The sequence below is a fragment of the Carassius gibelio genome, chromosome B19 (genome assembly GCF_023724105.1).
Source record: "Carassius gibelio isolate Cgi1373 ecotype wild population from Czech Republic chromosome B19, carGib1.2-hapl.c, whole genome shotgun sequence".
NCBI lineage: Eukaryota > Metazoa > Chordata > Actinopteri > Cypriniformes > Cyprinidae > Carassius > Carassius gibelio.
Genome location: NC_068414.1, coordinates 3,216,189 through 3,243,725, shown reverse-complemented (window position 1 = coordinate 3,243,725; position 27,537 = coordinate 3,216,189). Strand labels below are relative to the sequence as shown.

The 27,537-nt window shown below is 46.9% G+C and overlaps 18 non-coding genes across 18 annotated transcripts; 9 read left to right on the top strand and 9 right to left on the bottom strand.

The window, feature by feature from the left end:
• Positions 1-1,161: 1,161 nt before the first annotated feature.
• On the bottom strand, positions 1,162-1,276 carry LOC127980559 (U5 spliceosomal RNA). Its single transcript, XR_008159577.1, has one exon. It is a non-coding gene; the product is annotated as a U5 spliceosomal RNA (small nuclear RNA).
• Positions 1,277-2,673: 1,397 nt separating this feature from the next.
• Positions 2,674-2,788, bottom strand: LOC127981044 (U5 spliceosomal RNA). Its single transcript, XR_008160036.1, has one exon. It is a non-coding gene; the product is annotated as a U5 spliceosomal RNA (small nuclear RNA).
• Positions 2,789-4,179: 1,391 nt separating this feature from the next.
• On the bottom strand, positions 4,180-4,294 carry LOC127980558 (U5 spliceosomal RNA). The gene has a single exon (XR_008159576.1). It is a non-coding gene; the product is annotated as a U5 spliceosomal RNA (small nuclear RNA).
• Positions 4,295-5,349: 1,055 nt separating this feature from the next.
• On the top strand, positions 5,350-5,421 carry trnad-guc (transfer RNA aspartic acid (anticodon GUC)). Its single transcript has one exon. It is a non-coding gene; the product is annotated as a tRNA-Asp (tRNA).
• Positions 5,422-7,359: 1,938 nt separating this feature from the next.
• Positions 7,360-7,474, bottom strand: LOC127980557 (U5 spliceosomal RNA). The gene has a single exon (XR_008159575.1). It is a non-coding gene; the product is annotated as a U5 spliceosomal RNA (small nuclear RNA).
• Positions 7,475-8,530: 1,056 nt separating this feature from the next.
• trnad-guc (transfer RNA aspartic acid (anticodon GUC)) lies at positions 8,531-8,602 on the top strand. Its single transcript has one exon. It is a non-coding gene; the product is annotated as a tRNA-Asp (tRNA).
• A 1,940-nt stretch (positions 8,603-10,542) lies between these two features.
• Positions 10,543-10,657, bottom strand: LOC127981046 (U5 spliceosomal RNA). Its single transcript, XR_008160038.1, has one exon. It is a non-coding gene; the product is annotated as a U5 spliceosomal RNA (small nuclear RNA).
• A 1,054-nt stretch (positions 10,658-11,711) lies between these two features.
• Positions 11,712-11,783, top strand: trnad-guc (transfer RNA aspartic acid (anticodon GUC)). The gene has a single exon. It is a non-coding gene; the product is annotated as a tRNA-Asp (tRNA).
• A 3,084-nt stretch (positions 11,784-14,867) lies between these two features.
• LOC127981048 (U5 spliceosomal RNA) lies at positions 14,868-14,983 on the bottom strand. The gene has a single exon (XR_008160040.1). It is a non-coding gene; the product is annotated as a U5 spliceosomal RNA (small nuclear RNA).
• A 1,043-nt stretch (positions 14,984-16,026) lies between these two features.
• Positions 16,027-16,098, top strand: trnad-guc (transfer RNA aspartic acid (anticodon GUC)). Its single transcript has one exon. It is a non-coding gene; the product is annotated as a tRNA-Asp (tRNA).
• Positions 16,099-16,908: 810 nt separating this feature from the next.
• Positions 16,909-17,022, bottom strand: LOC127980999 (U5 spliceosomal RNA). Its single transcript, XR_008159994.1, has one exon. It is a non-coding gene; the product is annotated as a U5 spliceosomal RNA (small nuclear RNA).
• A 1,045-nt stretch (positions 17,023-18,067) lies between these two features.
• On the top strand, positions 18,068-18,139 carry trnad-guc (transfer RNA aspartic acid (anticodon GUC)). The gene has a single exon. It is a non-coding gene; the product is annotated as a tRNA-Asp (tRNA).
• A 1,953-nt stretch (positions 18,140-20,092) lies between these two features.
• LOC127980943 (U5 spliceosomal RNA) lies at positions 20,093-20,208 on the bottom strand. The gene has a single exon (XR_008159941.1). It is a non-coding gene; the product is annotated as a U5 spliceosomal RNA (small nuclear RNA).
• A 1,043-nt stretch (positions 20,209-21,251) lies between these two features.
• trnad-guc (transfer RNA aspartic acid (anticodon GUC)) lies at positions 21,252-21,323 on the top strand. Its single transcript has one exon. It is a non-coding gene; the product is annotated as a tRNA-Asp (tRNA).
• A 1,616-nt stretch (positions 21,324-22,939) lies between these two features.
• On the top strand, positions 22,940-23,011 carry trnad-guc (transfer RNA aspartic acid (anticodon GUC)). The gene has a single exon. It is a non-coding gene; the product is annotated as a tRNA-Asp (tRNA).
• Positions 23,012-25,265: 2,254 nt separating this feature from the next.
• On the top strand, positions 25,266-25,337 carry trnad-guc (transfer RNA aspartic acid (anticodon GUC)). Its single transcript has one exon. It is a non-coding gene; the product is annotated as a tRNA-Asp (tRNA).
• A 705-nt stretch (positions 25,338-26,042) lies between these two features.
• Positions 26,043-26,158, bottom strand: LOC127980044 (U5 spliceosomal RNA). The gene has a single exon (XR_008159085.1). It is a non-coding gene; the product is annotated as a U5 spliceosomal RNA (small nuclear RNA).
• A 1,045-nt stretch (positions 26,159-27,203) lies between these two features.
• On the top strand, positions 27,204-27,275 carry trnad-guc (transfer RNA aspartic acid (anticodon GUC)). Its single transcript has one exon. It is a non-coding gene; the product is annotated as a tRNA-Asp (tRNA).
• Positions 27,276-27,537: the final 262 nt, after the last annotated feature.

Genomic DNA, 27,537 nt, shown 5'->3' with positions numbered 1-27,537 from the left:
AAGTTGGATAAAATCTTATATGAAAAAAAAAGTCTTTTAAAGAAATCCCTTATTCCGAGGTCACCGTAGCCACCAGATCCAGTCTGTATCCGCTTCAGTCACCCGGATCCAGTCCGTATCCAGAGAAGATGGTGGATCAACACCTAGAAAGGACCTCTATGGCCCAGAAACACAGCGGAGACCGTGACAACTAGATGAGCCGCAGATACAAATCCCCTGTAAAGACCACCTGGACAAGACCACAGGAAACAGATGATTCTTCTGCACAGTCTGACATTCCTGCAGCCTGGAGCTGATCTACCTGTTTCGTCTGACAAGGGGAGAACTGTCTCCCCGATTGAGCCTGGTTTCTCACCGGGTTTTTTCTCCATCCTTTCACCGATCGAGTTTTGGTTTCTTGCCTCTGTCGCTTCTGGCAGGCGGAGCTGGGGACACTTCATGTACAGCGATATCGTTGACTTGATTGCAAATTATTGCACAGATACTATTTAAACTGAACTTAGCTGAATGATGTCATCAAAGAGTTCAATAACGAAATGCGTTTAACTGTCATTTTGCTTTTTGACGCACTGTGTTCCTAATAAATGTTGTTCAGTTGCATTGACACAATACTTTTTGTTTAAAGCGCAATTAAAAAAAAAAAAAAGAGTCCAAACAATGACCCCTGCTACGGGTAGTGTTGCAAGTGTTATGCGACTTCAGCTAATGATGGGTCCATCCAAAATTATTCCATCCAAAAGTTTTGGGTGGAGGCACAGGTCACAGAGGGAGTTCTGCTTCGACGTCAGCCCGAGCCAAAGGACATGCGTTGGCCGGGAATCGAATCCGGGTCAACTGCTTGGAAGGCAGCTATGCTCACCTCTATACCACCAACGCAGTCAGCATTTAGCAACTTGCGCCGTCACTAAGAAGGCTCGAAGTGCACGAGTCGCCGATAGGGCTAGAGGAGCAGATGAGATCTTTGTTTGGACCCGTCACTAAAGAGAGCCTTCAAGAATTTGCATCCCGTCACGTACAAGAAAGCGCTGCCTTCCCATCCGGCTAAATAAACACGAAGTGGTCAAACGCAGAGAGTGCCTATTCAGACGATGACCAGTGGCAAGCCCTCTCGCAGCATGCTGCCGGACGGTCAAACTGATTCTGCTCTTGACATTTCGATGTAGCTCTGCTGTGAGCAGAGCACCCAAAAATACAGGTCACTCGCAAAAGTTCCCCTCCACGGAAATCTTTAGTAAAAGGCGAAAGATTTATGCGACAATGAAGAGAAACTCGAGCTGTGTCTCCAAACCCTCGGGCCTGTGCGCTGCCTCTGTTAAACTACTACGCTCGCCAAGGGTCATCAAGGGTGACAATGCCTGCCCACATGTGTTTCGTCAGCACCCCCCCCCCCCCCCCTACTCCAAAAGGGAGGAGTAAAACTCAAAAAAGTCCTCTCGGTCCACCAATAACCAAAAGCCCAATCAAGGCAATCTCTTTCTCATGCCTCTATCTGAAAAGTTGGATAAAATCTTATATGAAAAAAAAAGTCTTTTAAAGAAATCCCTTATTCGGAGGTCACCGTAGCCACCAGATCCAGTCTGTATCCGCTTCAGTCACCCGGATCCAGTCCGTATCCAGAGAAGATGGTGGATCAACACCTAGAAAGGACCTCTATGGCCCAGAAACACAGCGGAGACCGTGACAACTAGATGAGCCGCAGATACAAATCCCCTGTAAAGACCACCTGGACAAGACCACAGGAAACAGATGATTCTTCTGCACAGTCTGACATTCCTGCAGCCTGGAGCTGATCTACCTGTTTCGTCTGACAAGGGGAGAACTGTCTCCCCGATTGAGCCTGGTTTCTCACCGGGTTTTTTCTCCATCCTTTCACCGATCGAGTTTTGGTTTCTTGCCTCTGTCGCTTCTGGCAGGCGGAGCTGGGGACACTTCATGTACAGCGATATCGTTGACTTGATTGCAAATTATTGCACAGATACTATTTAAACTGAACTTAGCTGAATGATGTCATCAAAGAGTTCAATAACGAAATGCCTTTAACTGTCATTTTGCTTTTTGACGCACTGTGTTCCTAATAAATGTTGTTCAGTTGCATTGACACAATACTTTTTGTTTAAAGCGCAATTAAAAAAAAAAAAAAAAAAAAAAAAAAAAAAAAGAGTCCAAACAATGACCCCTGCTACGGGTAGTGTTGCAAGTGTTATGCGACTTCAGCTAATGATGGGTCCATCCGAAATTATTCCATCCAAAAGTTTTGGGTGGAGGCACAGGTCACAGAGGGAGTTCTGCTTCGACGTCAGCCCGAGCCAAAGGACATGCGTTGGCCAGGAATCGAATCCGGGTCAACTGCTTGGAAGGCAGCTATGCTCACCACTATACCACCAACGCAGTCAGCAGTCAGCAACTTGCGCCGTCACTAAGAAGGCTCGAAGTGCACGAGTCGCCGATAGGGCTAGAGGAGCAGATGAGATCTTTGTTTGGACCCGTCACTAAAGAGAGCCTTCAAGAATTTGCATCCCGTCACGTACAAGAAAGCGCTGCCTTCCCATCCGGCTAAATAAACACGAAGTGGTCAAACGCAGAGAGTGCCTATTCAGACGATGACCAGTGGCAAGCCCTCTCGCAGCATGCTGCCGGACGGTCAAACTGATTCTGCTCTTGACATTTCGATGTAGCTCTGCTGTGAGCAGAGCACCCAAAAATACAGGTCACTCGCAAAAGTTCCCCTCCACGGAAATCTTTAGTAAAACGCAAAAGATTTATGCGACAATGAAGAGAAACTCGAGCTGTGTCTCCAAACCCTCGGGCCTGAGCGCTGCCTCTGTTAAACTACTACGCTCGCCAAGGGTCATCAAGGGTGACAATGCCTGCCCACATGTGTTTCGTCAGCACCCCCCCCCCCCCCTACTCCAAAAGGGAGGAGTAAAACTCAAAAAAGTCCTCTCGGTCCACCAATAACCAAAAGCCCAATCAAGGCAATCTCTTTCTCATGCCTCTATCTGAAAAGTTGGATAAAATCTTATATGAAAAAAAAAGTCTTTTAAAGAAATCCCTTATTCCGAGGTCACCGTAGCCACCAGATCCAGTCTGTATCCGCTTCAGTCACCCGGATCCAGTCCGTATCCAGAGAAGATGGTGGATCAACACCTAGAAAGGACCTCTATGGCCCAGAAACACAGCGGAGACCGTGACAACTAGATGAGCCGCAGATACAAATCCCCTGTAAAGACCACCTGGACAAGACCACAGGAAACAGATGATTCTTCTGCACAGTCTGACATTCCTGCAGCCTGGAGCTGATCTACCTGTTTCGTCTGACAAGGGGAGAACTGTCTCCCCGATTGAGCCTGGTTTCTCACCGGGTTTTTTCTCCATCCTTTCACCGATCGAGTTTTGGTTTCTTGCCTCTGTCGCTTCTGGCAGGCGGAGCTGGGGACACTTCATGTACAGCGATATCGTTGACTTGATTGCAAATTATTGCACAGATACTATTTAAACTGAACTTAGCTGAATGATGTCATCAAAGAGTTCAATAACGAAATGCGTTTAACTGTCATTTTGCTTTTTGACGCACTGTGTTCCTAATAAATGTTGTTCAGTTGCATTGACACAATACTTTTTGTTTAAAGCGCAATTAAAAAAAAAAAAAAAAAAAAAAAAAAAAGAGTCCAAACAATGACCCCTGCTACGGGTAGTGTTGCAAGTGTTATGCGACTTCAGCTAATGATGGGTCCATCCAAAATTATTCCATCCAAAAGTTTTGGGTGGAGGCACAGGTCACAGAGGGAGTTCTGCTTCGACGTCAGCCCGAGCCAAAGGACATGCGTTGGCCGGGAATCGAATCCGGGTCAACTGCTTGGAAGGCAGCTATGCTCACCTCTATACCACCAACGCAGTCAGCATTTAGCAACTTGCGCCGTCACTAAGAAGGCTCGAAGTGCACGAGTCGCCGATAGGGCTAGAGGAGCAGATGAGATCTTTGTTTGGACCCGTCACTAAAGAGAGCCTTCAAGAATTTGCATCCCGTCACGTACAAGAAAGCGCTGCCTTCCCATCCGGCTAAATAAACACGAAGTGGTCAAACGCAGAGAGTGCCTATTCAGACGATGACCAGTGGCAAGCCCTCTCGCAGCATGCTGCCGGACGGTCAAACTGATTCTGCTCTTGACATTTCGATGTAGCTCTGCTGTGAGCAGAGCACCCAAAAATACAGGTCACTCGCAAAAGTTCCCCTCCACGGAAATCTTTAGTAAAAGGCGAAAGATTTATGCGACAATGAAGAGAAACTCGAGCTGTGTCTCCAAACCCTCGGGCCTGTGCGCTGCCTCTGTTAAACTACTACGCTCGCCAAGGGTCATCAAGGGTGACAATGCCTGCCCACATGTGTTTCGTCAGCACCCCCCCCCCCCCCCCACTCCAAAAGGGAGGAGTAAAACTCAAAAAAGTCCTCTCGGTCCACCAATAACCAAAAGCCCAATCAAGGCAATCTCTTTCTCATGCCTCTATCTGAAAAGTTGGATAAAATCTTATATGAAAAAAAAAGTCTTTTAAAGAAATCCCTTATTCGGAGGTCACCGTAGCCACCAGATCCAGTCTGTATCCGCTTCAGTCACCCGGATCCAGTCCGTATCCAGAGAAGATGGTGGATCAACACCTAGAAAGGACCTCTATGGCCCAGAAACACAGCGGAGACCGTGACAACTAGATGAGCCGCAGATACAAATCCCCTGTAAAGACCACCTGGACAAGACCACAGGAAACAGATGATTCTTCTGCACAGTCTGACATTCCTGCAGCCTGGAGCTAATCTACCTGTTTCGTCTGACAAGGGGAGAACTGTCTCCCCGACTGAGCCTGGTTTCTCACCGGGTTTTTTCTCCATCCTTTCACCGATCGAGTTTTGGTTTCTTGCCTCTGTCGCTTCTGGCAGGTGGAGCTGGGGACACTTCATGTACAGCGATATCGTTGACTTGATTGCAAATTATTGCACAGATACTATTTAAACTGAACTTAGCTGAATGATGTCATCAAAGAGTTCAATAACGAAATGCCTTTAACTGTCATTTTGCTTTTTGACGCACTGTGTTCCTAATAAATGTTGTTCAGTTGCATTGACACAATACTTTTTGTTTAAAGCGCAATTAAAAAAAAAAAAAAAAAAAAAAAAAGAGTCCAAACAATGACCCCTGCTACGGGTAGTGTTCCAAGTGTTATGCGACTTCAGCTAATGATGGGTCCATCAGAAATTTTACGGTGCCAGGGCTGGGTCTGCGTCAGAAGAAGCCATGCATTGTTTAGGTATGTCAGTGCAGTGCCGTCAGTAACGGGAGAAACGACAGCATGCATGGCTCCTCGTTAGTATAGTGGACAGTATCTCCGCCTGTCACGCGGAAGACCGGGGTTCGATTCCCCGACGGGGAGAGCTGGTTCTTTTCGTCTTCCGAATGATCCATCCAAAATGTTTGGTTGGAGTCGCAGGTCACAGAAGGAGTTCTGCTTCGACGTCAGCCCGAGCCAAAGGACATGCGCTGGCCGGGAATCGAACCCGGGTCAACTGCTTGGAAGGCAGCTATGCTCACCACTATACCACCAACGCAGGCGGAAGTCAGTAGCTTTTTGACGCACTGTGTTCCTAATAAATGTTGTTCAGTTGCATTGACACAATACTTTTTGTTTAAAGCGCAATTAAAAAAAAAAAAAAAAAAAAAAGAGTCCAAACAATGACCCCTGCTACCGGTAGTGTTGCAAGTGTTATGCGACTTCAGCTAATGATGGGTCCATCCGAAATTATTCCATCCAAAAGTTTTGGGTGGAGGCACAGGTCACAGAGGGAGTTCTGCTTCGACGTCAGCCCGAGCCAAAGGACATGCGCACTGCTCTCTCCAACTGCTTGGAAGGCAGCTATGCTCACCACTATACCACCAACGCAGTCAGCAGTCAGCAACTTGCGCCGTCACTAAGAAGGCTCGAAGTGCACGAGTCGCCGATAGGGCTAGAGGAGCAGATGAGATCTTTGTTTGGACCCGTCACTAAAGAGAGCCTTCAAGAATTTGCATCCCGTCACGTACAAGAAAGCGCTGCCTTCCCATCCGGCTAAATAAACACGAAGTGGTCAAACGCAGAGAGTGCCTATAATAACTAAAAGCCCAATCAAGGCAATCTCTTTCTCATGTCTCTATCTGAAAAGTTGGATAAAATCTTATATGAAAAAAAAAGTCTTTTAAAGAAATCCCTTATTCCGAGGTCACCGTAGCCACCAGATCCAGTCTGTATCCGCTTCAGTCACCCGGATCCAGTCCGTATCCAGAGAAGATGGTGGATCAACACCTAGAAAGGACCTCTATGGCCCAGAAACACAGCGGAGACCGTGACAACTAGATGAGCCGCAGATACAAATCCCCTGTAAAGACCACCTGGACAAGACCACAGGAAACAGATGATTCTTCTGCACAGTCTGACATTCCTGCAGCCTGGAGCTGATCTACCTGTTTCGTCTGACAAGGGGAGAACTGTCTCCCCGATTGAGCCTGGTTTCTCACCGGGTTTTTTCTCCATCCTTTCACCGATCGAGTTTTGGTTTCTTGCCTCTGTCGCTTCTGGCAGGCGGAGCTGGGGACACTTCATGTACAGCGATATCGTTGACTTGATTGCAAATTATTGCACAGATACTATTTAAACTGAACTTAGCTGAATGATGTCATCAAAGAGTTCAATAACGAAATGCGTTTAACTGTCATTTTGCTTTTTGACGCACTGTGTTCCTAATAAATGTTGTTCAGTTGCATTGACACAATACTTTTTGTTTAAAGCGCAATTAAAAAAAAAAAAAAAAAAAAAAAAAAAAGAGTCCAAACAATGACCCCTGCTACGGGTAGTGTTGCAAGTGTTATGCGACTTCAGCTAATGATGGGTCCATCCAAAATTATTCCATCCAAAAGTTTTGGGTGGAGGCACAGGTCACAGAGGGAGTTCTGCTTCGACGTCAGCCCGAGCCAAAGGACATGCGTTGGCCGGGAATCGAATCCGGGTCAACTGCTTGGAAGGCAGCTATGCTCACCTCTATACCACCAACGCAGTCAGCATTTAGCAACTTGCGCCGTCACTAAGAAGGCTCGAAGTGCACGAGTCGCCGATAGGGCTAGAGGAGCAGATGAGATCTTTGTTTGGACCCGTCACTAAAGAGAGCCTTCAAGAATTTGCATCCCGTCACGTACAAGAAAGCGCTGCCTTCCCATCCGGCTAAATAAACACGAAGTGGTCAAACGCAGAGAGTGCCTATTCAGACGATGACCAGTGGCAAGCCCTCTCGCAGCATGCTGCCGGACGGTCAAACTGATTCTGCTCTTGACATTTCGATGTAGCTCTGCTGTGAGCAGAGCACCCAAAAATACAGGTCACTCGCAAAAGTTCCCCTCCACGGAAATCTTTAGTAAAAGGCGAAAGATTTATGCGACAATGAAGAGAAACTCGAGCTGTGTCTCCAAACCCTCGGGCCTGTGCGCTGCCTCTGTTAAACTACTACGCTCGCCAAGGGTCATCAAGGGTGACAATGCCTGCCCACATGTGTTTCGTCAGCACCCCCCCCCCCCCCCCTACTCCAAAAGGGAGGAGTAAAACTCAAAAAAGTCCTCTCGGTCCACCAATAACCAAAAGCCCAATCAAGGCAATCTCTTTCTCATGCCTCTATCTGAAAAGTTGGATAAAATCTTATATGAAAAAAAAAGTCTTTTAAAGAAATCCCTTATTCGGAGGTCACCGTAGCCACCAGATCCAGTCTGTATCCGCTTCAGTCACCCGGATCCAGTCCGTATCCAGAGAAGATGGTGGATCAACACCTAGAAAGGACCTCTATGGCCCAGAAACACAGCGGAGACCGTGACAACTAGATGAGCCGCAGATACAAATCCCCTGTAAAGACCACCTGGACAAGACCACAGGAAACAGATGATTCTTCTGCACAGTCTGACATTCCTGCAGCCTGGAGCTAATCTACCTGTTTCGTCTGACAAGGGGAGAACTGTCTCCCCGACTGAGCCTGGTTTCTCACCGGGTTTTTTCTCCATCCTTTCACCGATCGAGTTTTGGTTTCTTGCCTCTGTCGCTTCTGGCAGGTGGAGCTGGGGACACTTCATGTACAGCGATATCGTTGACTTGATTGCAAATTATTGCACAGATACTATTTAAACTGAACTTAGCTGAATGATGTCATCAAAGAGTTCAATAACGAAATGCCTTTAACTGTCATTTTGCTTTTTGACGCACTGTGTTCCTAATAAATGTTGTTCAGTTGCATTGACACAATACTTTTTGTTTAAAGCGCAATTAAAAAAAAAAAAAAAAAAAAAAAAAGAGTCCAAACAATGACCCCTGCTACGGGTAGTGTTCCAAGTGTTATGCGACTTCAGCTAATGATGGGTCCATCAGAAATTTTACGGTGCCAGGGCTGGGTCTGCGTCAGAAGAAGCCATGCATTGTTTAGGTATGTCAGTGCAGTGCCGTCAGTAACGGGAGAAACGACAGCATGCATGGCTCCTCGTTAGTATAGTGGACAGTATCTCCGCCTGTCACGCGGAAGACCGGGGTTCGATTCCCCGACGGGGAGAGCTGGTTCTTTTCGTCTTCCGAATGATCCATCCAAAATGTTTGGTTGGAGTCGCAGGTCACAGAAGGAGTTCTGCTTCGACGTCAGCCCGAGCCAAAGGACATGCGCTGGCCGGGAATCGAACCCGGGTCAACTGCTTGGAAGGCAGCTATGCTCACCACTATACCACCAACGCAGGCGGAAGTCAGTAGCTTTTTGACGCACTGTGTTCCTAATAAATGTTGTTCAGTTGCATTGACACAATACTTTTTGTTTAAAGCGCAATTAAAAAAAAAAAAAAAAAAAAAAAAGAGTCCAAACAATGACCCCTGCTACCGGTAGTGTTGCAAGTGTTATGCGACTTCAGCTAATGATGGGTCCATCCGAAATTATTCCATCCAAAAGTTTTGGGTGGAGGCACAGGTCACAGAGGGAGTTCTGCTTCGACGTCAGCCCGAGCCAAAGGACATGCGCACTGCTCTCTCCAACTGCTTGGAAGGCAGCTATGCTCACCACTATACCACCAACGCAGTCAGCAGTCAGCAACTTGCGCCGTCACTAAGAAGGCTCGAAGTGCACGAGTCGCCGATAGGGCTAGAGGAGCAGATGAGATCTTTGTTTGGACCCGTCACTAAAGAGAGCCTTCAAGAATTTGCATCCCGTCACGTACAAGAAAGCGCTGCCTTCCCATCCGGCTAAATAAACACGAAGTGGTCAAACGCAGAGAGTGCCTATAATAACTAAAAGCCCAATCAAGGCAATCTCTTTCTCATGTCTCTATCTGAAAAGTTGGATAAAATCTTATATGAAAAAAAAAGTCTTTTAAAGAAATCCCTTATTCCGAGGTCACCGTAGCCACCAGATCCAGTCTGTATCCGCTTCAGTCACCCGGATCCAGTCCGTATCCAGAGAAGATGGTGGATCAACACCTAGAAAGGACCTCTATGGCCCAGAAACACAGCGGAGACCGTGACAACTAGATGAGCCGCAGATACAAATCCCCTGTAAAGACCACCTGGACAAGACCACAGGAAACAGATGATTCTTCTGCACAGTCTGACATTCCTGCAGCCTGGAGCTAATCTACCTGTTTCGTCTGACAAGGGGAGAACTGTCTCCCCGACTGAGCCTGGTTTCTCACCGGGTTTTTTCTCCATCCTTTCACCGATCGAGTTTTGGTTTCTTGCCTCTGTCGCTTCTGGCAGGCGGAGCTGGGGACACTTCATGTACAGCGATATCGTTGACTTGATTGCAAATTATTGCACAGATACTATTTAAACTGAACTTAGCTGAATGACGTCATCAAAGAGTTCAATAACGAAATGCCTTTAACTGTCATTTTGCTTTTTGACGCACTGTGTTCCTAATAAATGTTGTTCAGTTGCATTGACACAATACTTTTTGTTTAAAGCGCAATTAAAAAAAAAAAAAAAAAAAAAAAAAAAAGAGTCCAAACAATGACCCCTGCTACGGGTAGTGTTGCAAGTGTTATGCGACTTCAGCTAATGATGGGTCCATCCGAAATTATTCCATCCAAAAGTTTTGGGTGGAGGCACAGGTCACAGAGGGAGTTCTGCTTCGACGTCAGCCCGAGCCAAAGGACATGCGTTGGCCGGGAATCGAATCCGGGTCAACTGCTTGGAAGGCAGCTATGCTCACCTCTATACCACCAACGCAGTCAGCATTTAGCAACTTGCGCCGTCACTAAGAAGGCTCGAAGTGCACGAGTCGCCGATAGGGCTAGAGGAGCAGATGAGATCTTTGTTTGGACCCGTCACTAAAGAGAGCCTTCAAGAATTTGCATCCCGTCACGTACAAGAAAGCGCTGCCTTCCCATCCGGCTAAATAAACACGAAGTGGTCAAACGCAGAGAGTGCCTATTCAGACGATGACCAGTGGCAAGCCCTCTCGCAGCATGCTGCCGGACGGTCAAACTGATTCTGCTCTTGACATTTCGATGTAGCTCTGCTGTGAGCAGAGCACCCAAAAATACAGGTCACTCGCAAAAGTTCCCCTCCACGGAATTCTTTAGTAAAAGGCGAAAGATTTATGCGACAATGAAGAGAAACTCGAGCTGTGTCTCCAAACCCTCGGGCCTGTGCGATGCCTCTGTTAAACTACTACGCTCGCCAAGGGTCATCAAGGGTGACAATGCCTGCCCACATGTGTTTCGTCAGCACCCCCCCCCCCCCCCTACTCCAAAAGGGAGGAGTAAAACTCAAAAAAGTCCTCTCGGTCCACCAATAACCAAAAGCCCAATCAAGGCAATCTCTTTCTCATGCCTCTATCTGAAAAGTTGGATAAAATCTTATATGAAAAAAAAAGTCTTTTAAAGAAATCCCTTATTCGGAGGTCACCGTAGCCACCAGATCCAGTCTGTATCCGCTTCAGTCACCCGGATCCAGTCCGTATCCAGAGAAGATGGTGGATCAACACCTAGAAAGGACCTCTATGGCCCAGAAACACAGCGGAGACCGTGACAACTAGATGAGCCGCAGATACAAATCCCCTGTAAAGACCACCTGGACAAGACCACAGGAAACAGATGATTCTTCTGCACAGTCTGACATTCCTGCAGCCTGGAGCTAATCTACCTGTTTCGTCTGACAAGGGGAGAACTGTCTCCCCGACTGAGCCTGGTTTCTCACCGGGTTTTTTCTCCATCCTTTCACCGATCGAGTTTTGGTTTCTTGCCTCTGTCGCTTCTGGCAGGTGGAGCTGGGGACACTTCATGTACAGCGATATCGTTGACTTGATTGCAAATTATTGCACAGATACTATTTAAACTGAACTTAGCTGAATGATGTCATCAAAGAGTTCAATAACGAAATGCCTTTAACTGTCATTTTGCTTTTTGACGCACTGTGTTCCTAATAAATGTTGTTCAGTTGCATTGACACAATACTTTTTGTTTAAAGCGCAATTAAAAAAAAAAAAAAAAAAAAAAAAGAGTCCAAACAATGACCCCTGCTACGGGTAGTGTTCCAAGTGTTATGCGACTTCAGCTAATGATGGGTCCATCAGAAATTTTACGGTGCCAGGGCTGGGTCTGCGTCAGAAGAAGCCATGCATTGTTTAGGTATGTCAGTGCAGTGCCGTCAGTAACGGGAGAAACGACAGCATGCATGGCTCCTCGTTAGTATAGTGGACAGTATCTCCGCCTGTCACGCGGAAGACCGGGGTTCGATTCCCCGACGGGGAGAGCTGGTTCTTTTCGTCTTCCGAATGATCCATCCAAAATGTTTGGTTGGAGTCGCAGGTCACAGAAGGAGTTCTGCTTCGACGTCAGCCCGAGCCAAAGGACATGCGCTGGCCGGGAATCGAACCCGGGTCAACTGCTTGGAAGGCAGCTATGCTCACCACTATACCACCAACGCAGGCGGAAGTCAGTAGCTTTTTGACGCACTGTGTTCCTAATAAATGTTGTTCAGTTGCATTGACACAATACTTTTTGTTTAAAGCGCAATTAAAAAAAAAAAAAAAAAAAAAAAGAGTCCAAACAATGACCCCTGCTACCGGTAGTGTTGCAAGTGTTATGCGACTTCAGCTAATGATGGGTCCATCCGAAATTATTCCATCCAAAAGTTTTGGGTGGAGGCACAGGTCACAGAGGGAGTTCTGCTTCGACGTCAGCCCGAGCCAAAGGACATGCGCACTGCTCTCTCCAACTGCTTGGAAGGCAGCTATGCTCACCACTATACCACCAACGCAGTCAGCAGTCAGCAACTTGCGCCGTCACTAAGAAGGCTCGAAGTGCACGAGTCGCCGATAGGGCTAGAGGAGCAGATGAGATCTTTGTTTGGACCCGTCACTAAAGAGAGCCTTCAAGAATTTGCATCCCGTCACGTACAAGAAAGCGCTGCCTTCCCATCCGGCTAAATAAACACGAAGTGGTCAAACGCAGAGAGTGCCTATAATAACCAAAAGCCCAATCAAGGCAATCTCTTTCTCATGTCTCTATCTGAAAAGTTGGATAAAATCTTATATGAAAAAAAAAGTCTTTTAAAGAAATCCCTTATTCCGAGGTCACCGTAGCCACCAGATCCAGTCTGTATCCGCTTCAGTCACCCGGATCCAGTCCGTATCCAGAGAAGATGGTGGATCAACACCTAGAAAGGACCTCTATGGCCCAGAAACACAGCGGAGACCGTGACAACTAGATGAGCCGCAGATACAAATCCCCTGTAAAGACCACCTGGACAAGACCACAGGAAACAGATGATTCTTCTGCACAGTCTGACATTCCTGCAGCCTGGAGCTAATCTACCTGTTTCGTCTGACAAGGGGAGAACTGTCTCCCCGACTGAGCCTGGTTTCTCACCGGGTTTTTTCTCCATCCTTTCACCGATCGAGTTTTGGTTTCTTGCCTCTGTCGCTTCTGGCAGGCGGAGCTGGGGACACTTCATGTACAGCGATATCGTTGACTTGATTGCAAATTATTGGCCGGTAATCGAACCCGGGTCAACTGCTTGGAAGGCAGCTATGCTCACCACTATACCACCAACGCAAGCGGAAGTCAGTAGCTTTATTGACGCACTGTGTTCCTAATAAATGTTGTTCAGTTGCATTGACACAATACTTTTTGTTTAAAGCGCAATTAAAAAAAAAAAAAAAAAAAAAAAAAAAAAGTCCAAACAATGACCCCTGCTACCGGTAGTGTTGCAAGTGTTATGCGACTTCAGCTAATGATGGGTCCATCCGAAATTATTCCATCCAAAAGTTTTGGGTGGAGGCACAGGTCACAGAGGGAGTTCTGCTTCGACGTCAGCCCGAGCCAAAGCATATGCGTTGGCTGGGAATCGAATCCCGGGTCAACTGCTTGGAAGGCAGCTATGCACCCCACTATACCACCAACGCAGTCAGCAGTCAGCAACTTGCGCCGTCACTAAGAAGGCTCGAAGTGCACGAGTCGCCGATAGGGCTAGAGGAGCAGATGAGATCTTTGTTTGGACCCGTCACTAAAGAGAGCCTTCAAGAATTTGCATCCCGTCACGTACAAGAAAGCGCTGCCTTCCCATCCGGCTAAATAAACACGAAGTGGTCAAACGCAGAGAGTGCCTATAATAACCAAAAGCCCAATCAAGGCAATCTCTTTCTCATGCCTCTATCTGAAAAGTTGGATAAAATCTTATATGAAAAAAAAAGTATTTTAAAGAAATCCCTTATTCCGAGGTCACCGTAGCCACCAAATCCAGTCTGTATCCGCTTCAGTCACCCGGATCCAGTCCGTATCCAGAGAAGATGGTGAATCAACACCTAGAAAGGACCTCTATGGCCCAGAAACACAGCGGAGACCGTGACAACTAGATGAGCCGCAGATACAAATCCCCTGTAAAGACCACCTGGACAAGACCACAGGAAACAGATGATTCTTCTGCACAGTCTGACATTCCTGCAGCCTGGAGCTGATCTACTGGTTTCGTCTGACAAGGGGAGAACTGTCTCCCCGACTGAGCCTGGTTTCTCACCGGGTTTTTTCTCCATCCTTTCACCGATCGAGTTTTGGTTTCTTCCCTCTGTCGCTTCTGGCAGTCGGAGCTGGGGACACTTCATGTACAGCGATATCGTTGACTTGATTGCAAATTATTGCACAGATACTATTTAAACTGAACTTAGCTGAATGATGTCATCAAAGAGTTCAATAACGAAATGCCTTTAACTGTCATTTTGCTTTTTGACGCACTGTGTTCCTAATAAATGTTGTTCAGTTTCATTGACACAATACTTTTTGTTTAAAGCGCAATTAAAAAAAAAAATAAAAATAAAAAAAAGAGTCCAAACAATGACCCCTGCTACGGGTAGTGTTGCAAGTATTATGCGACTTCAGCTAATGATGGGTCCATCCGAAATTATTCCATCCAAAAGTTTTGGGTGGAGGCACAGGTCACAGAGGGAGTTCTGCTTCGACGTCAGCCCGAGCCAAAGGACATGCGTTGGCCGGGAATCGAATCCGGGTCAACTGCTTGGAAGGCAGCTATGCTCACCACTATACCACCAACGCAGTCAGCAGTCAGCAACTTGCGCCGTCACTAAGAAGGCTCGAAGTGCACGAGTCGCCGATAGGGCTAGAGGAGCAGATGAGATCTTTGTTTGGACCCGTCACTAAAGAGAGCCTTCAAGAATTTGCATCCCGTCACGTACAAGAAAGCGCTGCCTTCCCATCCGGCTAAATAAACACGAAGTGGTCAAACGCAGAGAGTGCCTATTCAGACGATGACCAGTGGCAAGCCCTCTCGCAGCATGCTGCCGGACGGTCAAACTGATTCTGCTCTTGACATTTCGATGAAGCTCTGCTGTGAGCAGAGCACCCAAAACTACAGGTAACTCACAAAAGTTCTCCTCCACGGAAATCTTTAGTAAAAGGCGAAAGATTTATGCGACAATGAAGAGAAACTCGAGCTGTGTCTCCAAACCCTCGGGCCTGTGCGCTGCCTCTGTTAAACTACTACGCTCGCCAAGGGTCATCAAGGGTGACAATGCCTGCCCACATGTGTTTCATCAGCACACCCCCCCCCCCCACTCCAAAAGGGAGGAGTAAAACTCAAAAAAGTCCTCTCGGTCCACCAATAACCAAAAGCCCAATCAAGGCAATCTCTTTCTCATGCCTCTATCTGAAAAGTTGGATAAAATCTTATATGAAAAAAAAAGTCTTTTAAAGAAATCCCTTATTCCGAGGTCACCGTAGCCACCAGATCCAGTCTGTATCCGCTTCAGTCAATCGGATCCAGTCCGTATCCAGAGAAGATGGTGGATCAACACCTAGAAAGGACCTCTATGGCCCAGAAACCCAGCGGAGACCGTGACAACTAGATGAGCCGCAGATACAAATCCCCTGTAAAGACCACCTGGACAAGACCACAGGAAACAGATGATTCTTCTGCACAGTCTGACATTCCTGCAGCCTGGAGCTGATCTACTGGTTTCGTCTGACAAGGGGAGAACTGTCTCCCCGACTGAGCCTGGTTTCTCACCGGGTTTTTTCTCCATCCTTTCACCGATCGAATTTTGGTTTCTTCCCTCTGTCGCTTCTGGCAGGCGGAGCTGGGGACACTTCATGTACAGCGATATCGTTGACTTGATTGCAAATTATTGCACAGATACTATTTAAACTGAACTTAGCTGAATGATGTCATCAAAGAGTTCAATAACGAAATGCCTTTAACTGTCATTTTGCTTTTTGACGCACTGTGTTCCTAATTAATGTTGTTCAGTTGCATTGACGCAATACTTTTTGTTTAAAGCGCAATTTAAAAAAAAAAAAAAAGAGTCCAAACAATGACCCCTGCTACGGGTAGTGTTCCAAGTGTTATGCGACTTCAGCTAATGATGGGTCCATCAGAAATTTTACGGTGCTAGGGCTGGGTCTGCGTCAGAAGAAGCCATGCATTGTTTAGTTATGTCAGTGCAGTGCCGTCAGTTGGGGGGGAAACGGCAGCATGCACGGCTCCTCGTTAGTATAGTGGATAGTATCTCCGCCTGTCACGCGGAAGACCGGGGTTCGATTCCCCGACGGGGAGAGCTGGTTCTTTGCGTCTTCCGAATGATCCATCCAAAAAGTTTGGTTGGAGTCGCAGGTCACAGAAGGAGTTCTGCTTCGACGTCAGCCCGAGCCAAAGGACATGCGTTGGCCGGGAATCGAACCCGGGTCAACTGCTTGGAAGGCAGCTATGCTCACCACTATACCACCAACGCAGGCGGAAGTCAGTAGCTTTATTGACGCACTGTGTTCCTAATAAATGTTGTTCAGTTGCATTGACACAATACTTTTTGTTTAAAGCGCAATTAAAAAAAAAAAAAAAAAAAAAAAAAAAGAGTCCAAACAATGACCCCTGCTACCGGTAGTGTTGCAAGTGTTATGCGACTTCAGCTAATGATGGGTCCATCCGAAATTATTCCATCCAAAAGTTTTGGGTGGAGGCACAGGTCACAGAGGGAGTTCTGCTTCGACGTCAGCCCGAGCCAAAGCATATGCGTTGGCCGGGAATCGAATCCCGGGTCAACTGCTTGGAAGGCAGCTATGCACCCCACTATACCACCAACGCAGTCAGCAGTCAGCAACTTGCGCCGTCACTAAGAAGGCTCGAAGTGCACGAGTCGCCGATAGGGCTAGAGGAGCAGATGAGATCTTTGTTTGGACCCGTCACTAAAGAGAGCCTTCAAGAATTTGCATCCCGTCACGTACAAGAAAGCGCTGCCTTCCCATCCGGCTAAATAAACACGAAGTGGTCAAACGCAGAGAGTGCCTATTCAGACGATGACCAGTGGCAAGCCCTCTCGCAGCATGCTGCCGGACGGTCAAACTGATTCTGCTCTTGACATTTCGATGTAGCTCTGCTGTGAGCAGAGCACCCAAAAATACAGGTAAATCGCAAAAGTTCCTCTCCAAGGAAATCTTTAGTAAAAGGCGAAAGATTTATGCGACAATGAAGAGAAACTCGAGCTGTGTCTCCAAACCCTCGGGCCTGTGCGCTGCCTCTGTTAAACTACTACGCTCGCCAAGGGTCATCAAGGGTGACAATGCCTGCCCACATGTGTTTCGTCAGCACACCCCCCCCCCCACTCCAAAAGGGAGGAGTAAAACTCAAAAAAGTCCTCTCGGTCCACCAATAACCAAAAGCCCAATCAAGGCAATCTCTTTCTCATGCCTCTATCTGAAAAGTTGGATAAAATCTTATATGAAAAAAAAAAGTCTTTTAAAGAAATCCCTTATTCCGAGGTCACCGTAGCCACCAGATCCAGTCTGTATCCGCTTCAGTCAATCGGATCCAGTCCGTATCCAGAGAAGATGGTGGATCAACACCTAGAAAGGACCTCTATGGCCCAGAAACACAGCGGAGACCGTGACAACTAGATGAGCCGCAGATACAAATCCCCTGTAAAGACCACCTGGACAAGACCACAGGAAACAGATGATTCTTCTGCACAGTCTGACATTCCTGCAGCCTGGAGCTGATCTACTGGTTTCGTCTGACAAGGGGAGAACTGTCTCCCCGACTGAGCCTGGTTTCTCACCGGGTTTTTTCTCCATCCTTTCACCGATCGAATTTTGGTTTCTTCCCTCTGTCGCTTCTGGCAGGCGGAGCTGGGGACACTTCATGTACAGCGATATCGTTGACTTGATTGCAAATTATTGCACAGATACTATTTAAACTGAACTTAGCTGAATGATGTCATCAAAGAGTTCAATAACGAAATGCCTTTAACTGTCATTTTGCTTTTTGACGCACTGTGTTCCTAATTAATGTTGTTCAGTTGCATTGACGCAATACTTTTTGTTTAAAGCGCAATTTAAAAAAAAAAAAAAAGAGTCCAAACAATGACCCCTGCTACGGGTAGTGTTCCAAGTGTTATGCGACTTCAGCTAATGATGGGTCCATCAGAAATTTTACGGTGCTAGGGCTGGGTCTGCGTCAGAAGAAGCCATGCATTGTTTAGTTATGTCAGTGCAGTGCCGTCAGTTGGGGGGGAAACGGCAGCATGCACGGCTCCTCGTTAGTATAGTGGACAGTATCTCCGCCTGTCACGCGGAAGACCGGGGTTCGATTCCCCGACGGGGAGAGCTGGTTCTTTGCGTCTTCCGAATGATCCATCCAAAAAGTTTGGTTGGAGTCGCAGGTCACAGAAGGAGTTCTGCTTCGACGTCAGCCCGAGCCAAAGGACATGCGTTGGCCGGGAATCGAACCCGGGTCAACTGCTTGGAAGGCAGCTATGCTCACCACTATACCACCAACGCAGGCGGAAGTCAGTAGCTTTATTGACGCACTGTGTTCCTAATAAATGTTGTTCAGTTGCATTGACACAATACTTTTTGTTTAAAGCGCAATTAAAAAAAAAAAAAAAAAAAAAAAAAAGAGTCCAAACAATGACCCCTGCTACCGGTAGTGTTGCAAGTGTTATGCGACTTCAGCTAATGATGGGTCCATCCGAAATTATTCCATCCAAAAGTTTTGGGTGGAGGCACAGGTCACAGAGGGAGTTCTGCTTCGACGTCAGCCCGAGCCAAAGCATATGCGTTGGCCGGGAATCGAATCCCGGGTCAACTGCTTGGAAAGCAGCTATGCACCCCACTATACCACCAACGCAGTCAGCAGTCAGCAACTTGCGCCGTCACTAAGAAGGCTCGAAGTGCACGAGTCGCCGATAGGGCTAGAGGAGCAGATGAGATCTTTGTTTGGACCCGTCACTAAAGAGAGCCTTCAAGAATTTGCATCCCGTCACGTACAAGAAAGCGCTGCCTTCCCATCCGGCTAAATAAACACGAAGTGGTCAAACGCAGAGAGTGCCTATAATAACCAAAAGCCCAATCAAGGCAATCTCTTTCTCATGCCTCTATCTGAAAAGTTGGATAAAATCTTATATGAAAAAAAAAGTATTTTAAAGAAATCCCTTATTCCGAGGTCACCGTAGCCACCAAATCCAGTCTGTATCCGCTTCAGTCACCCGGATCCAGTCCGTATCCAGAGAAGATGGTGAATCAACACCTAGAAAGGACCTCTATGGCCCAGAAACACAGCAGAGACCGTGACAACTAGATGAGCCGCAGATACAAATCCCCTGTAAAGACCACCTGGACAAGACCACAGGAAACAGATGATTCTTCTGCACAGTCTGACATTCCTGCAGCCTGGAGCTGATCTACTGGTTTCGTCTGACAAGGGGAGAACTGTCTCCCCGACTGAGCCTGGTTTCTCACCGGGTTTTTTCTCCATCCTTTCACCGATCGAGTTTTGGTTTCTTCCCTCTGTCGCTTCTGGCAGTCGGAGCTGGGGACACTTCATGTACAGCGATATCGTTGACTTGATTGCAAATTATTGCACAGATACTATTTAAACTGAACTTAGCTGAATGATGTCATCAAAGAGTTCAATAACGAAATGCCTTTAACTGTCATTTTGCTTTTTGACGCACTGTGTTCCTAATAAATGTTGTTCAGTTTCATTGACACAATACTTTTTGTTTAAAGCGCAATTAAAAAAAAAAATAAAAATAAAAAAAAGAGTCCAAACAATGACCCCTGCTACGGGTAGTGTTGCAAGTATTATGCGACTTCAGCTAATGATGGGTCCATCCGAAATTATTCCATCCAAAAGTTTTGGGTGGAGGCACAGGTCACAGAGGGAGTTCTGCTTCGACGTCAGCCCGAGCCAAAGGACATGCGTTGGCCGGGAATCGATTCCGGGTCAACTGCTTGGAAGGCAGCTATGCTCACCACTATACCACCAACGCAGTCAGCAGTCAGCAACTTGCGCCGTCACTAAGAAGGCTCGAAGTGCACGAGTCGCCGATAGGGCTAGAGGAGCAGATGAGATCTTTGTTTGGACCCGTCACTAAAGAGAGCCTTCAAGAATTTGCATCCCGTCACGTACAAGAAAGCGCTGCCTTCCCATCCGGCTAAATAAACACGAAGTGGTCAAACGCAGAGAGTGCCTATTCAGACGATGACCAGTGGCAAGCCCTCTCGCAGCATGCTGCCGGACGGTCAAACTGATTCTGCTCTTGACATTTCGATGTAGCTCTGCTGTGAGCAGAGCACCCAAAACTACAGGTAACTCACAAAAGTTCCCCTCCACGGAAATCTTTAGTAAAAGGCGAAAGATTTATGCGACAATGAAGAGAAACTCGAGCTGTGTCTCCAAACCCTCGGGCCTGTGCGCTGCCTCTGTTAAACTACTACGCTCGCCAAGGGTCATCAAGGGTGACAATGCCTGCCCACATGTGTTTCATCAGCACACCCCCCCCCCCCCACTCCAAAAGGGAGGAGTAAAACTCAAAAAAGTCCTCTCGGTCCACCAATAACCAAAAGCCCAATCAAGGCAATCTCTTTCTCATGCCTCTATCTGAAAAGTTGGATAAAATCTTATATGAAAAAAAAAGTCTTTTAAAGAAATCCCTTATTCCGAGGTCACCGTAGCCACCAGATCCAGTCTGTATCCGCTTCAGTCAATCGGATCCAGTCCGTATCCAGAGAAGATGGTGGATCAACACCTAGAAAGGACCTCTATGGCCCAGAAACACAGCGGAGACCGTGACAACTAGATGAGCCGCAGATACAAATCCCCTGTAAAGACCACCTGGACAAGACCACAGGAAACAGATGATTCTTCTGCACAGTCTGACATTCCTGCAGCCTGGAGCTGATCTACTGGTTTCGTCTGACAAGGGGAGAACTGTCTCCCCGACTGAGCCTGGTTTCTCACCGGGTTTTTTCTCCATCCTTTCACCGATCGAATTTTGGTTTCTTCCCTCTGTCGCTTCTGGCAGGCGGAGCTGGGGACACTTCATGTACAGCGATATCGTTGACTTGATTGCAAATTATTGCACAGATACTATTTAAACTGAACTTAGCTGAATGATGTCATCAAAGAGTTCAATAACGAAATGCCTTTAACTGTCATTTTGCTTTTTGACGCACTGTGTTCCTAATTAATGTTGTTCAGTTGCATTGACGCAATACTTTTTGTTTAAAGCGCAATTTAAAAAAAAAAAAAAGAGTCCAAACAATGACCCCTGCTATGGGTAGTGTTCCAAGTGTTATGCGACTTCAGCTAATGATGGGTCCATCAGAAATTTTAGGGTGCTAGGGCTGGGTCTGCGTCAGAAGAAGCCATGCATTGTTTAGTTATGTCAGTGCAGTGCCGTCAGTTGGGGGGGAAACGGCAGCATGCACGGCTCCTCGTTAGTATAGTGGACAGTATCTCCGCCTGTCACGCGGAAGACCGGGGTTCGATTCCCCGACGGGGAGAGCTGGTTCTTTGCGTCTTCCGAATGATCCATCCAAAAAGTTTGGTTGGAGTCGCAGGTCACAGAAGGAGTTCTGCTTCGACGTCAGCCCGAGCCAAAGGACATGCGTTGGCCGGGAATCGAACCCGGGTCAGCTGCTTGGAAGGCAGCTATGCTCACCACTATACCACCAATGCAGGCGGAAGTCAGTAGCTTTATTGACGCACTGTGTTCCTAATAAATGTTGTTCAGTTGCATTGACACAATACTTTTTGTTTAAAGCGCAATTAAAAAAAAAAAAAAAAAAAAAAAGAGTCCAAACAATGACCCCTGCTACCGGTAGTGTTGCAAGTGTTATGCGACTTCAGCTAATGATGGGTCCATCCGAAATTATTCCATCCAAAAGTTTTGGGTGGAGGCACAGGTCACAGAGGGAGTTCTGCTTCAAAGTCAGCCCGAGCCAACGCATATGCGTTGGCCGGGAATCGAATCCGGGGTCAACTGCTTGGAAGGCAGCTATGCTCACCACTATACCACCAACGCAGTCAGCAGTCAGCAACTTGCGCCGTCACTAAGAAGGCTCGAAGTGCACGAGTCGCCGATAGGGCTAGAGGAGCAGATGAGATCTTTGTTTGGACCCGTCACTAAAGAGAGCCTTCAAGAATTTGCATCCCGTCACGTACAAGAAAGCGCTGCCTTCCCATCCGGCTAAATAAACACGAAGTGGTCAAACGCAGAGAGTGCCTATAATAACCAAAAGCCCAATCAAGGCAATCTCTTTCTCATGCCTCTATCTGAAAAGTTGGATAAAATCTTATATGAAAAAAAAAGTCTTTTAAAGAAATCCCTTATTCCGAGGTCACCGTAGCCACCAGATCCAGTCTGTATCCGCTTCAGTCACCCGGATCCAGTCCGTATCCAGAGAAGATGGTGGATCAACACCTAGAAAGGACCTCTGTGGCCCAGAAACACAGCGGAGACCGTGACAACTAGATGAGCCGCAGATACAAATCCCCTGTAAAGACCACCTGGACAAGACCACAGGAAACAGATGATTCTTCTGCACAGTCTGACATTCCTGCAGCCTGGAGCTAATCTACCTGTTTCGTCTGACAAGGGGAGAACTGTCTCCCCGACTGAGCCTGGTTTCTCACCGGGTTTTTTCTCCATCCTTTCACCGATCGAGTTTTGGTTTCTTGCCTCTGTCGCTTCTGGCAGGCGGAGCTGGGGACACTTCATGTACAGCGATATCGTTGACTTGATTGCAAATTATTGCACAGATACTATTTAAACTGAACTTAGCTGAATGATGTCATCAAAGAGTTCAATAACGAAATGCCTTTAACTGTCATTTTGCTTTTTGACGCACTGTGTTCCTAATTAATGTTGTTCAGTTGCATTGACGCAATACTTTTTGTTTAAAGCGCAATTAAAAAAAAAAAAAAAAAAAAAAAAAAAAGTCCAAACAATGACCCCTGCTACCGGTAGTGTTGCAAGTGTTATGCGACTTCAGCTAATGATGGGTCCATCCGAAATTTTACGGTGCTAGTGCTGGGTCTGCGTCAGAAGAAGCCATGCATTGTTTAGTTATGTCAGTGTAGTGCCGTCAGTTGGGGGGGAAACGGCAGCATGCACGGCTCCTCGTTAGTATAGTGGACAGTATCTCCGCCTGTCACGCGGAAGACCGGGGTTCGATTCCCCGACGGGGAGAGCTGGTTCTTCTCGTCTTCCGAATGATCCATCCAAAATGTTTGAAGGAGTTCTGCTTCGACGTCAGCCCGAGCCAAAGGACATGCGTTGGCCGGTAATCGAACCCGGGTCAACTGCTTGGAAGGCAGCTATGCTCACCACTATACCACCAACGCAAGCGGAAGTCAGTAGCTTTATTGACGCACTGTGTTCCTAATAAATGTTGTTCAGTTGCATTGACACAATACTTTTTGTTTAAAGCGCAATTAAAAAAAAAAAAAAAAAAAAAAAAAAGAGTCCAAACAATGACCCCTGCTACCGGTAGTGTTGCAAGTGCCTATAATAACCAAAAGCCCAATCAAGGCAATCTCTTTCTCATGCCTCTATCTGAAAAGTTGGATAAAATCTTATATGAAAAAAAAAGTCTTTTAAAGAAATCCCTTATTCCGAGGTCACCGTAGCCACCAGATCCAGTCTGTATCCGCTTCAGTCACCCGGATCCAGTCCGTATCCAGAGAAGATGGTGGATCAACACCTAGAAAGGACCTCTGTGGCCCAGAAACACAGCGGAGACCGTGACAACTAGATGAGCCGCAGATACAAATCCCCTGTAAAGACCACCTGGACAAGACCACAGGAAACAGATGATTCTTCTGCACAGTCTGACATTCCTGCAGCCTGGAGCTAATCTACCTGTTTCGTCTGACAAGGGGAGAACTGTCTCCCCGACTGAGCCTGGTTTCTCACCGGGTTTTTTCTCCACAGTATTGCACAGATACTATTTAAACTGAACTTAGCTGAATGATGTCATCAAAGAGTTCAATAACGAAATGCCTTTAACTGTCATTTTGCTTTTTGACGCACTGTGTTCCTAATAAATGTTGTTCAGTTGCATTGACACAATACTTTTTGTTTAAAGCGCAATTAAAAAAAAAAAAAAAAAAAAAAAAAAGAGTCCAAACAATGACCCCTGCTACGGGTAGTGTTGCAAGTGTTATGCGACTTCAGCTAATGATGGGTCCATCCGAAATTATTCCATCCAAAAGTTTTGGGTGGAGGCACAGGTCACAGAGGGAGTTCTGCTTCGACGTCAGCCCGAGCCAAAGGACATGCGTTGGCCGGGAATCGAATCCGGGTCAACTGCTTGGAAGGCAGCTATGCTCACCACTATACCACCAACGCAGTCAGCAGTCAGCAACTTGCGCCGTCACTAAGAAGGCTCGAAGTGCACGAGTCGCCGATAGGGCTAGAGGAGCAGATGAGATCTTTGTTTGGACCCGTCACTAAAGAGAGCCTTCAAGAATTTGCATCCCGTCACGTACAAGAAAGCGCTGCCTTCCCATCCGGCTAAATAAACACGAAGTGGTCAAACGCAGAGAGTGCCTATAATAACCAAAAGCCCAATCAAGGCAATCTCTTTCTCATGCCTCTATCTGAAAAGTTGGATAAAATCTTATATGAAAAAAAAAGTCTTTTAAAGAAATCCCTTATTCCGAGTTCACCGTAGCCACCAGATCCAGTCTGTATCCGCTTCAGTCACCCGGATCCAGTCCGTATCCAGAGAAGATGGTGGATCAACACCTAGAAAGGACCTCTATGGCCCAGAAACACAGCGGAGACCGTGACAACTAGATGAGCCGCAGATACAAATCCCCTGTAAAGACCACCTGGACAAGTCCACAGGAAACAGATGATTCTTCTGCACAGTCTGACATTCCTGCAGCCTGGAGCTGATCTACTGGTTTCGTCTGACAAGGGGAGAACTGTCTCCCCGACTGAGCCTGGTTTCTCACCGGGTTTTTTCTCCATCCTTTCACCGATCGAGTTTTGGTTTCTTCCCTCTGTCGCTTCTGGCAGGCGGAGCTGGGGACACTTCATGTACAGCGATATCGTTGACTTGATTGCAAATTATTGCACAGATACTATTTAAACTGAACTTAGCTGAATGATGTCATCAAAGAGTTCAATAACGAAATGCCTTTAACTGTCATTTTGCTTTTTGACGCACTGTGTTCCTAATTAATGTTGTTCAGTTGCATTGACGCGATACTTTTTGTTTAAAGCGCAATTTAAAAAAAAAAAAAAAAAAAAAAAGAGTCCAAACAATGACCCCTGCTACGGGTAGTGTTCCAAGTGTTATGCGACTTCAGCTAATGATGGGTCCATCAGAAATTTTACGGTGCTAGGGCTGGGTCTGCGTCAGAAGAAGCCATGCATTGTTTAGTTATGTCAGTGCAGTGCCGTCAGTTGGGGGGGAAACTGCAGCATGCACGGCTCCTCGTTAGTATAGTGGACAGTATCTCCGCCTGTCACGCGGAAGACCGGGGTTCGATTCCCCGACGGGGAGAGCTGGTTCTTTTCGTCTTCCGAATGATCCATCCAAAATGTTTGGTTGGAGTCGCAGGTCACAGAAGGAGTTCTGCTTCGACGTCAGCCCGAGCCAAAGGACATGCGTTGGCCGGGAATCGAACCCGGGTCAACTGCTTGGAAGGCAGCTATGCTCACCACTATACCACCAACGCAGGCGGAAGTCAGTAGCTTTATTGATGCACTGTGTTCCTAATAAATGTTGTTCAGTTGCATTGACACAATACTTTTTGTTTAAAGCGCAATTTAAAAAAAAAAAAAAAAAAAAAAAAAAGAGTCCAAACACAGAGGGAGTTCTGCTTCGACGTCAGCCCGAGCCAAAGCATATGCGTTGGCCGGGAATCGAATCCGGGGTCAACTGCTTGGAAGGCAGCTATGCTCACCACTATACCACCAACGCAGTCAGCAGTCAGCAACTTGCGCCGTCACTAAGAAGGCTCGAAGTGCACGAGTCGCCGATAGGGCTAGAGGAGCAGATGAGATCTTTGTTTGGACCCGTCACTAAAGAGAGCCTTCAAGAATTTGCATCCCGTCACGTACAAGAAAGCGCTGCCTTCCCATCCGGCTAAATAAACACGAAGTGGTCAAACGCAGAGAGTGCCTATTCAGACGACGACCAGTGGCAAGCCCTCTCGCAGCATGCTGTCGGAGGGTCAAACTGATTCTGCTCTTGACATTTCGATGTAGCTCTGCTGTGAGCAGAGCACCCAAAAATACAGGTCACTCTCAAAAGTTCCCCTCCACGGAAATCTTTAGTAAAAGGCGAAAGATTTATGCGACAATGAAGAGAAACTCGAGCTGTGTCTCCAAACCCTCGGGCCTGTGCGCTGCCTCTGTTAAACTACTACGCTCGCCAAGGGTCATCAAGGGTGACAATGCCTGCCCACATGTGTTTCGTCAGCACCCCCCCCCCTACTCCAAAAGGGAGGAGTAAAACTCAAAAAAGTCCTCTCTGTCCACCAATAACCAAAAGCCCAATCAAGGCAATCTCTTTCTCATGCCTCTATCTGAAAAGTTGGATAAAATCTTATATGAAAAAAAAAGTCTTTTAAAGAAATCCCTTATTCCGAGGTCACCGTAGCCACCAGATCCAGTCTGTATCCGCTTCAGTCACTCGGATCCAGTCCGTATCCAGAGAAGATGGTGGATCAACACCTAGAAAGGACCTCTATGGCCCAGAAACACAGCGGAGACCGTGACAACTAGATGAGCCGCAGATACAAATCCCCTGTAAAGACCACCTGGACAAGACCACAGGAAACAGATGATTCTTCTGCACAGTCTGACATTCCTGCAGCCTGGAGCTGATCTGCTGGTTTCGTCTGACAAGGGGAGAACTGTCTCCCCGACTGAGCCTGGTTTCTCACCGGGTTTTTTCTCCATCCTTTCACCGATCGAGTTTTGGTTTCTTCCCTCTGTCGCTTCTGGCAGGCGGAGCTGGGGACACTTCATGTACAGCGATATCGTTGACTTGATTGCAAATTATTGCACAGATACTATTTAAACTGAACTTAGCTGAATGATGTCATCAAAGAGTTCAATAACGAAATGCCTTTAACTGTCATTTTGCTTTTTGACGCACTGTGTTCCTAATTAATGTTGTTCAGTTGCATTGACGCGATACTTTTTGTTTAAAGCGCAATTAAAAAAAAAAAAAAAAAAAAAGAGTCCAAACAATGACCCCTGCTACGGGTAGTGTTCCAAGTGTTATGCGACTTCAGCTAATGATGGGTCCATCAGAAATTTTACGGTGCTAGGGCTGGGTCTGCGTCAGAAGAAGCCATGCATTGTTTAGTTATGTCAGTGCAGTGCCGTGAGTTGGGGGGGAAACGGCAGCATGCACGTCTCCTCGTTAGTATAGTGGACAGTATCTCCGCCTGTCACGCGGAAGACCGGGGTTCGATTCCCCGACGGGGAGAGCTGGTTCTTTTCGTCTTCCGAATGATCCATCCAAAATGTTTGGTTGGAGTGGCAGGTCACAGAAGGAGTTCTGCTTCGACGTCAGCCCGAGCCAAAGGACATGCGTTGGCCGGGAATCGAACCCGGGTCAACTGCTTGGAAGGCAGCTATGCTCACCACTATACCACCAACGCAGGCGGAAGTCAGTAGCTTTATTGATGCACTGTGTTCCTAATAAATGTTGTTCAGTTGCATTGACACAATACTTTTTGTTTAAAGCG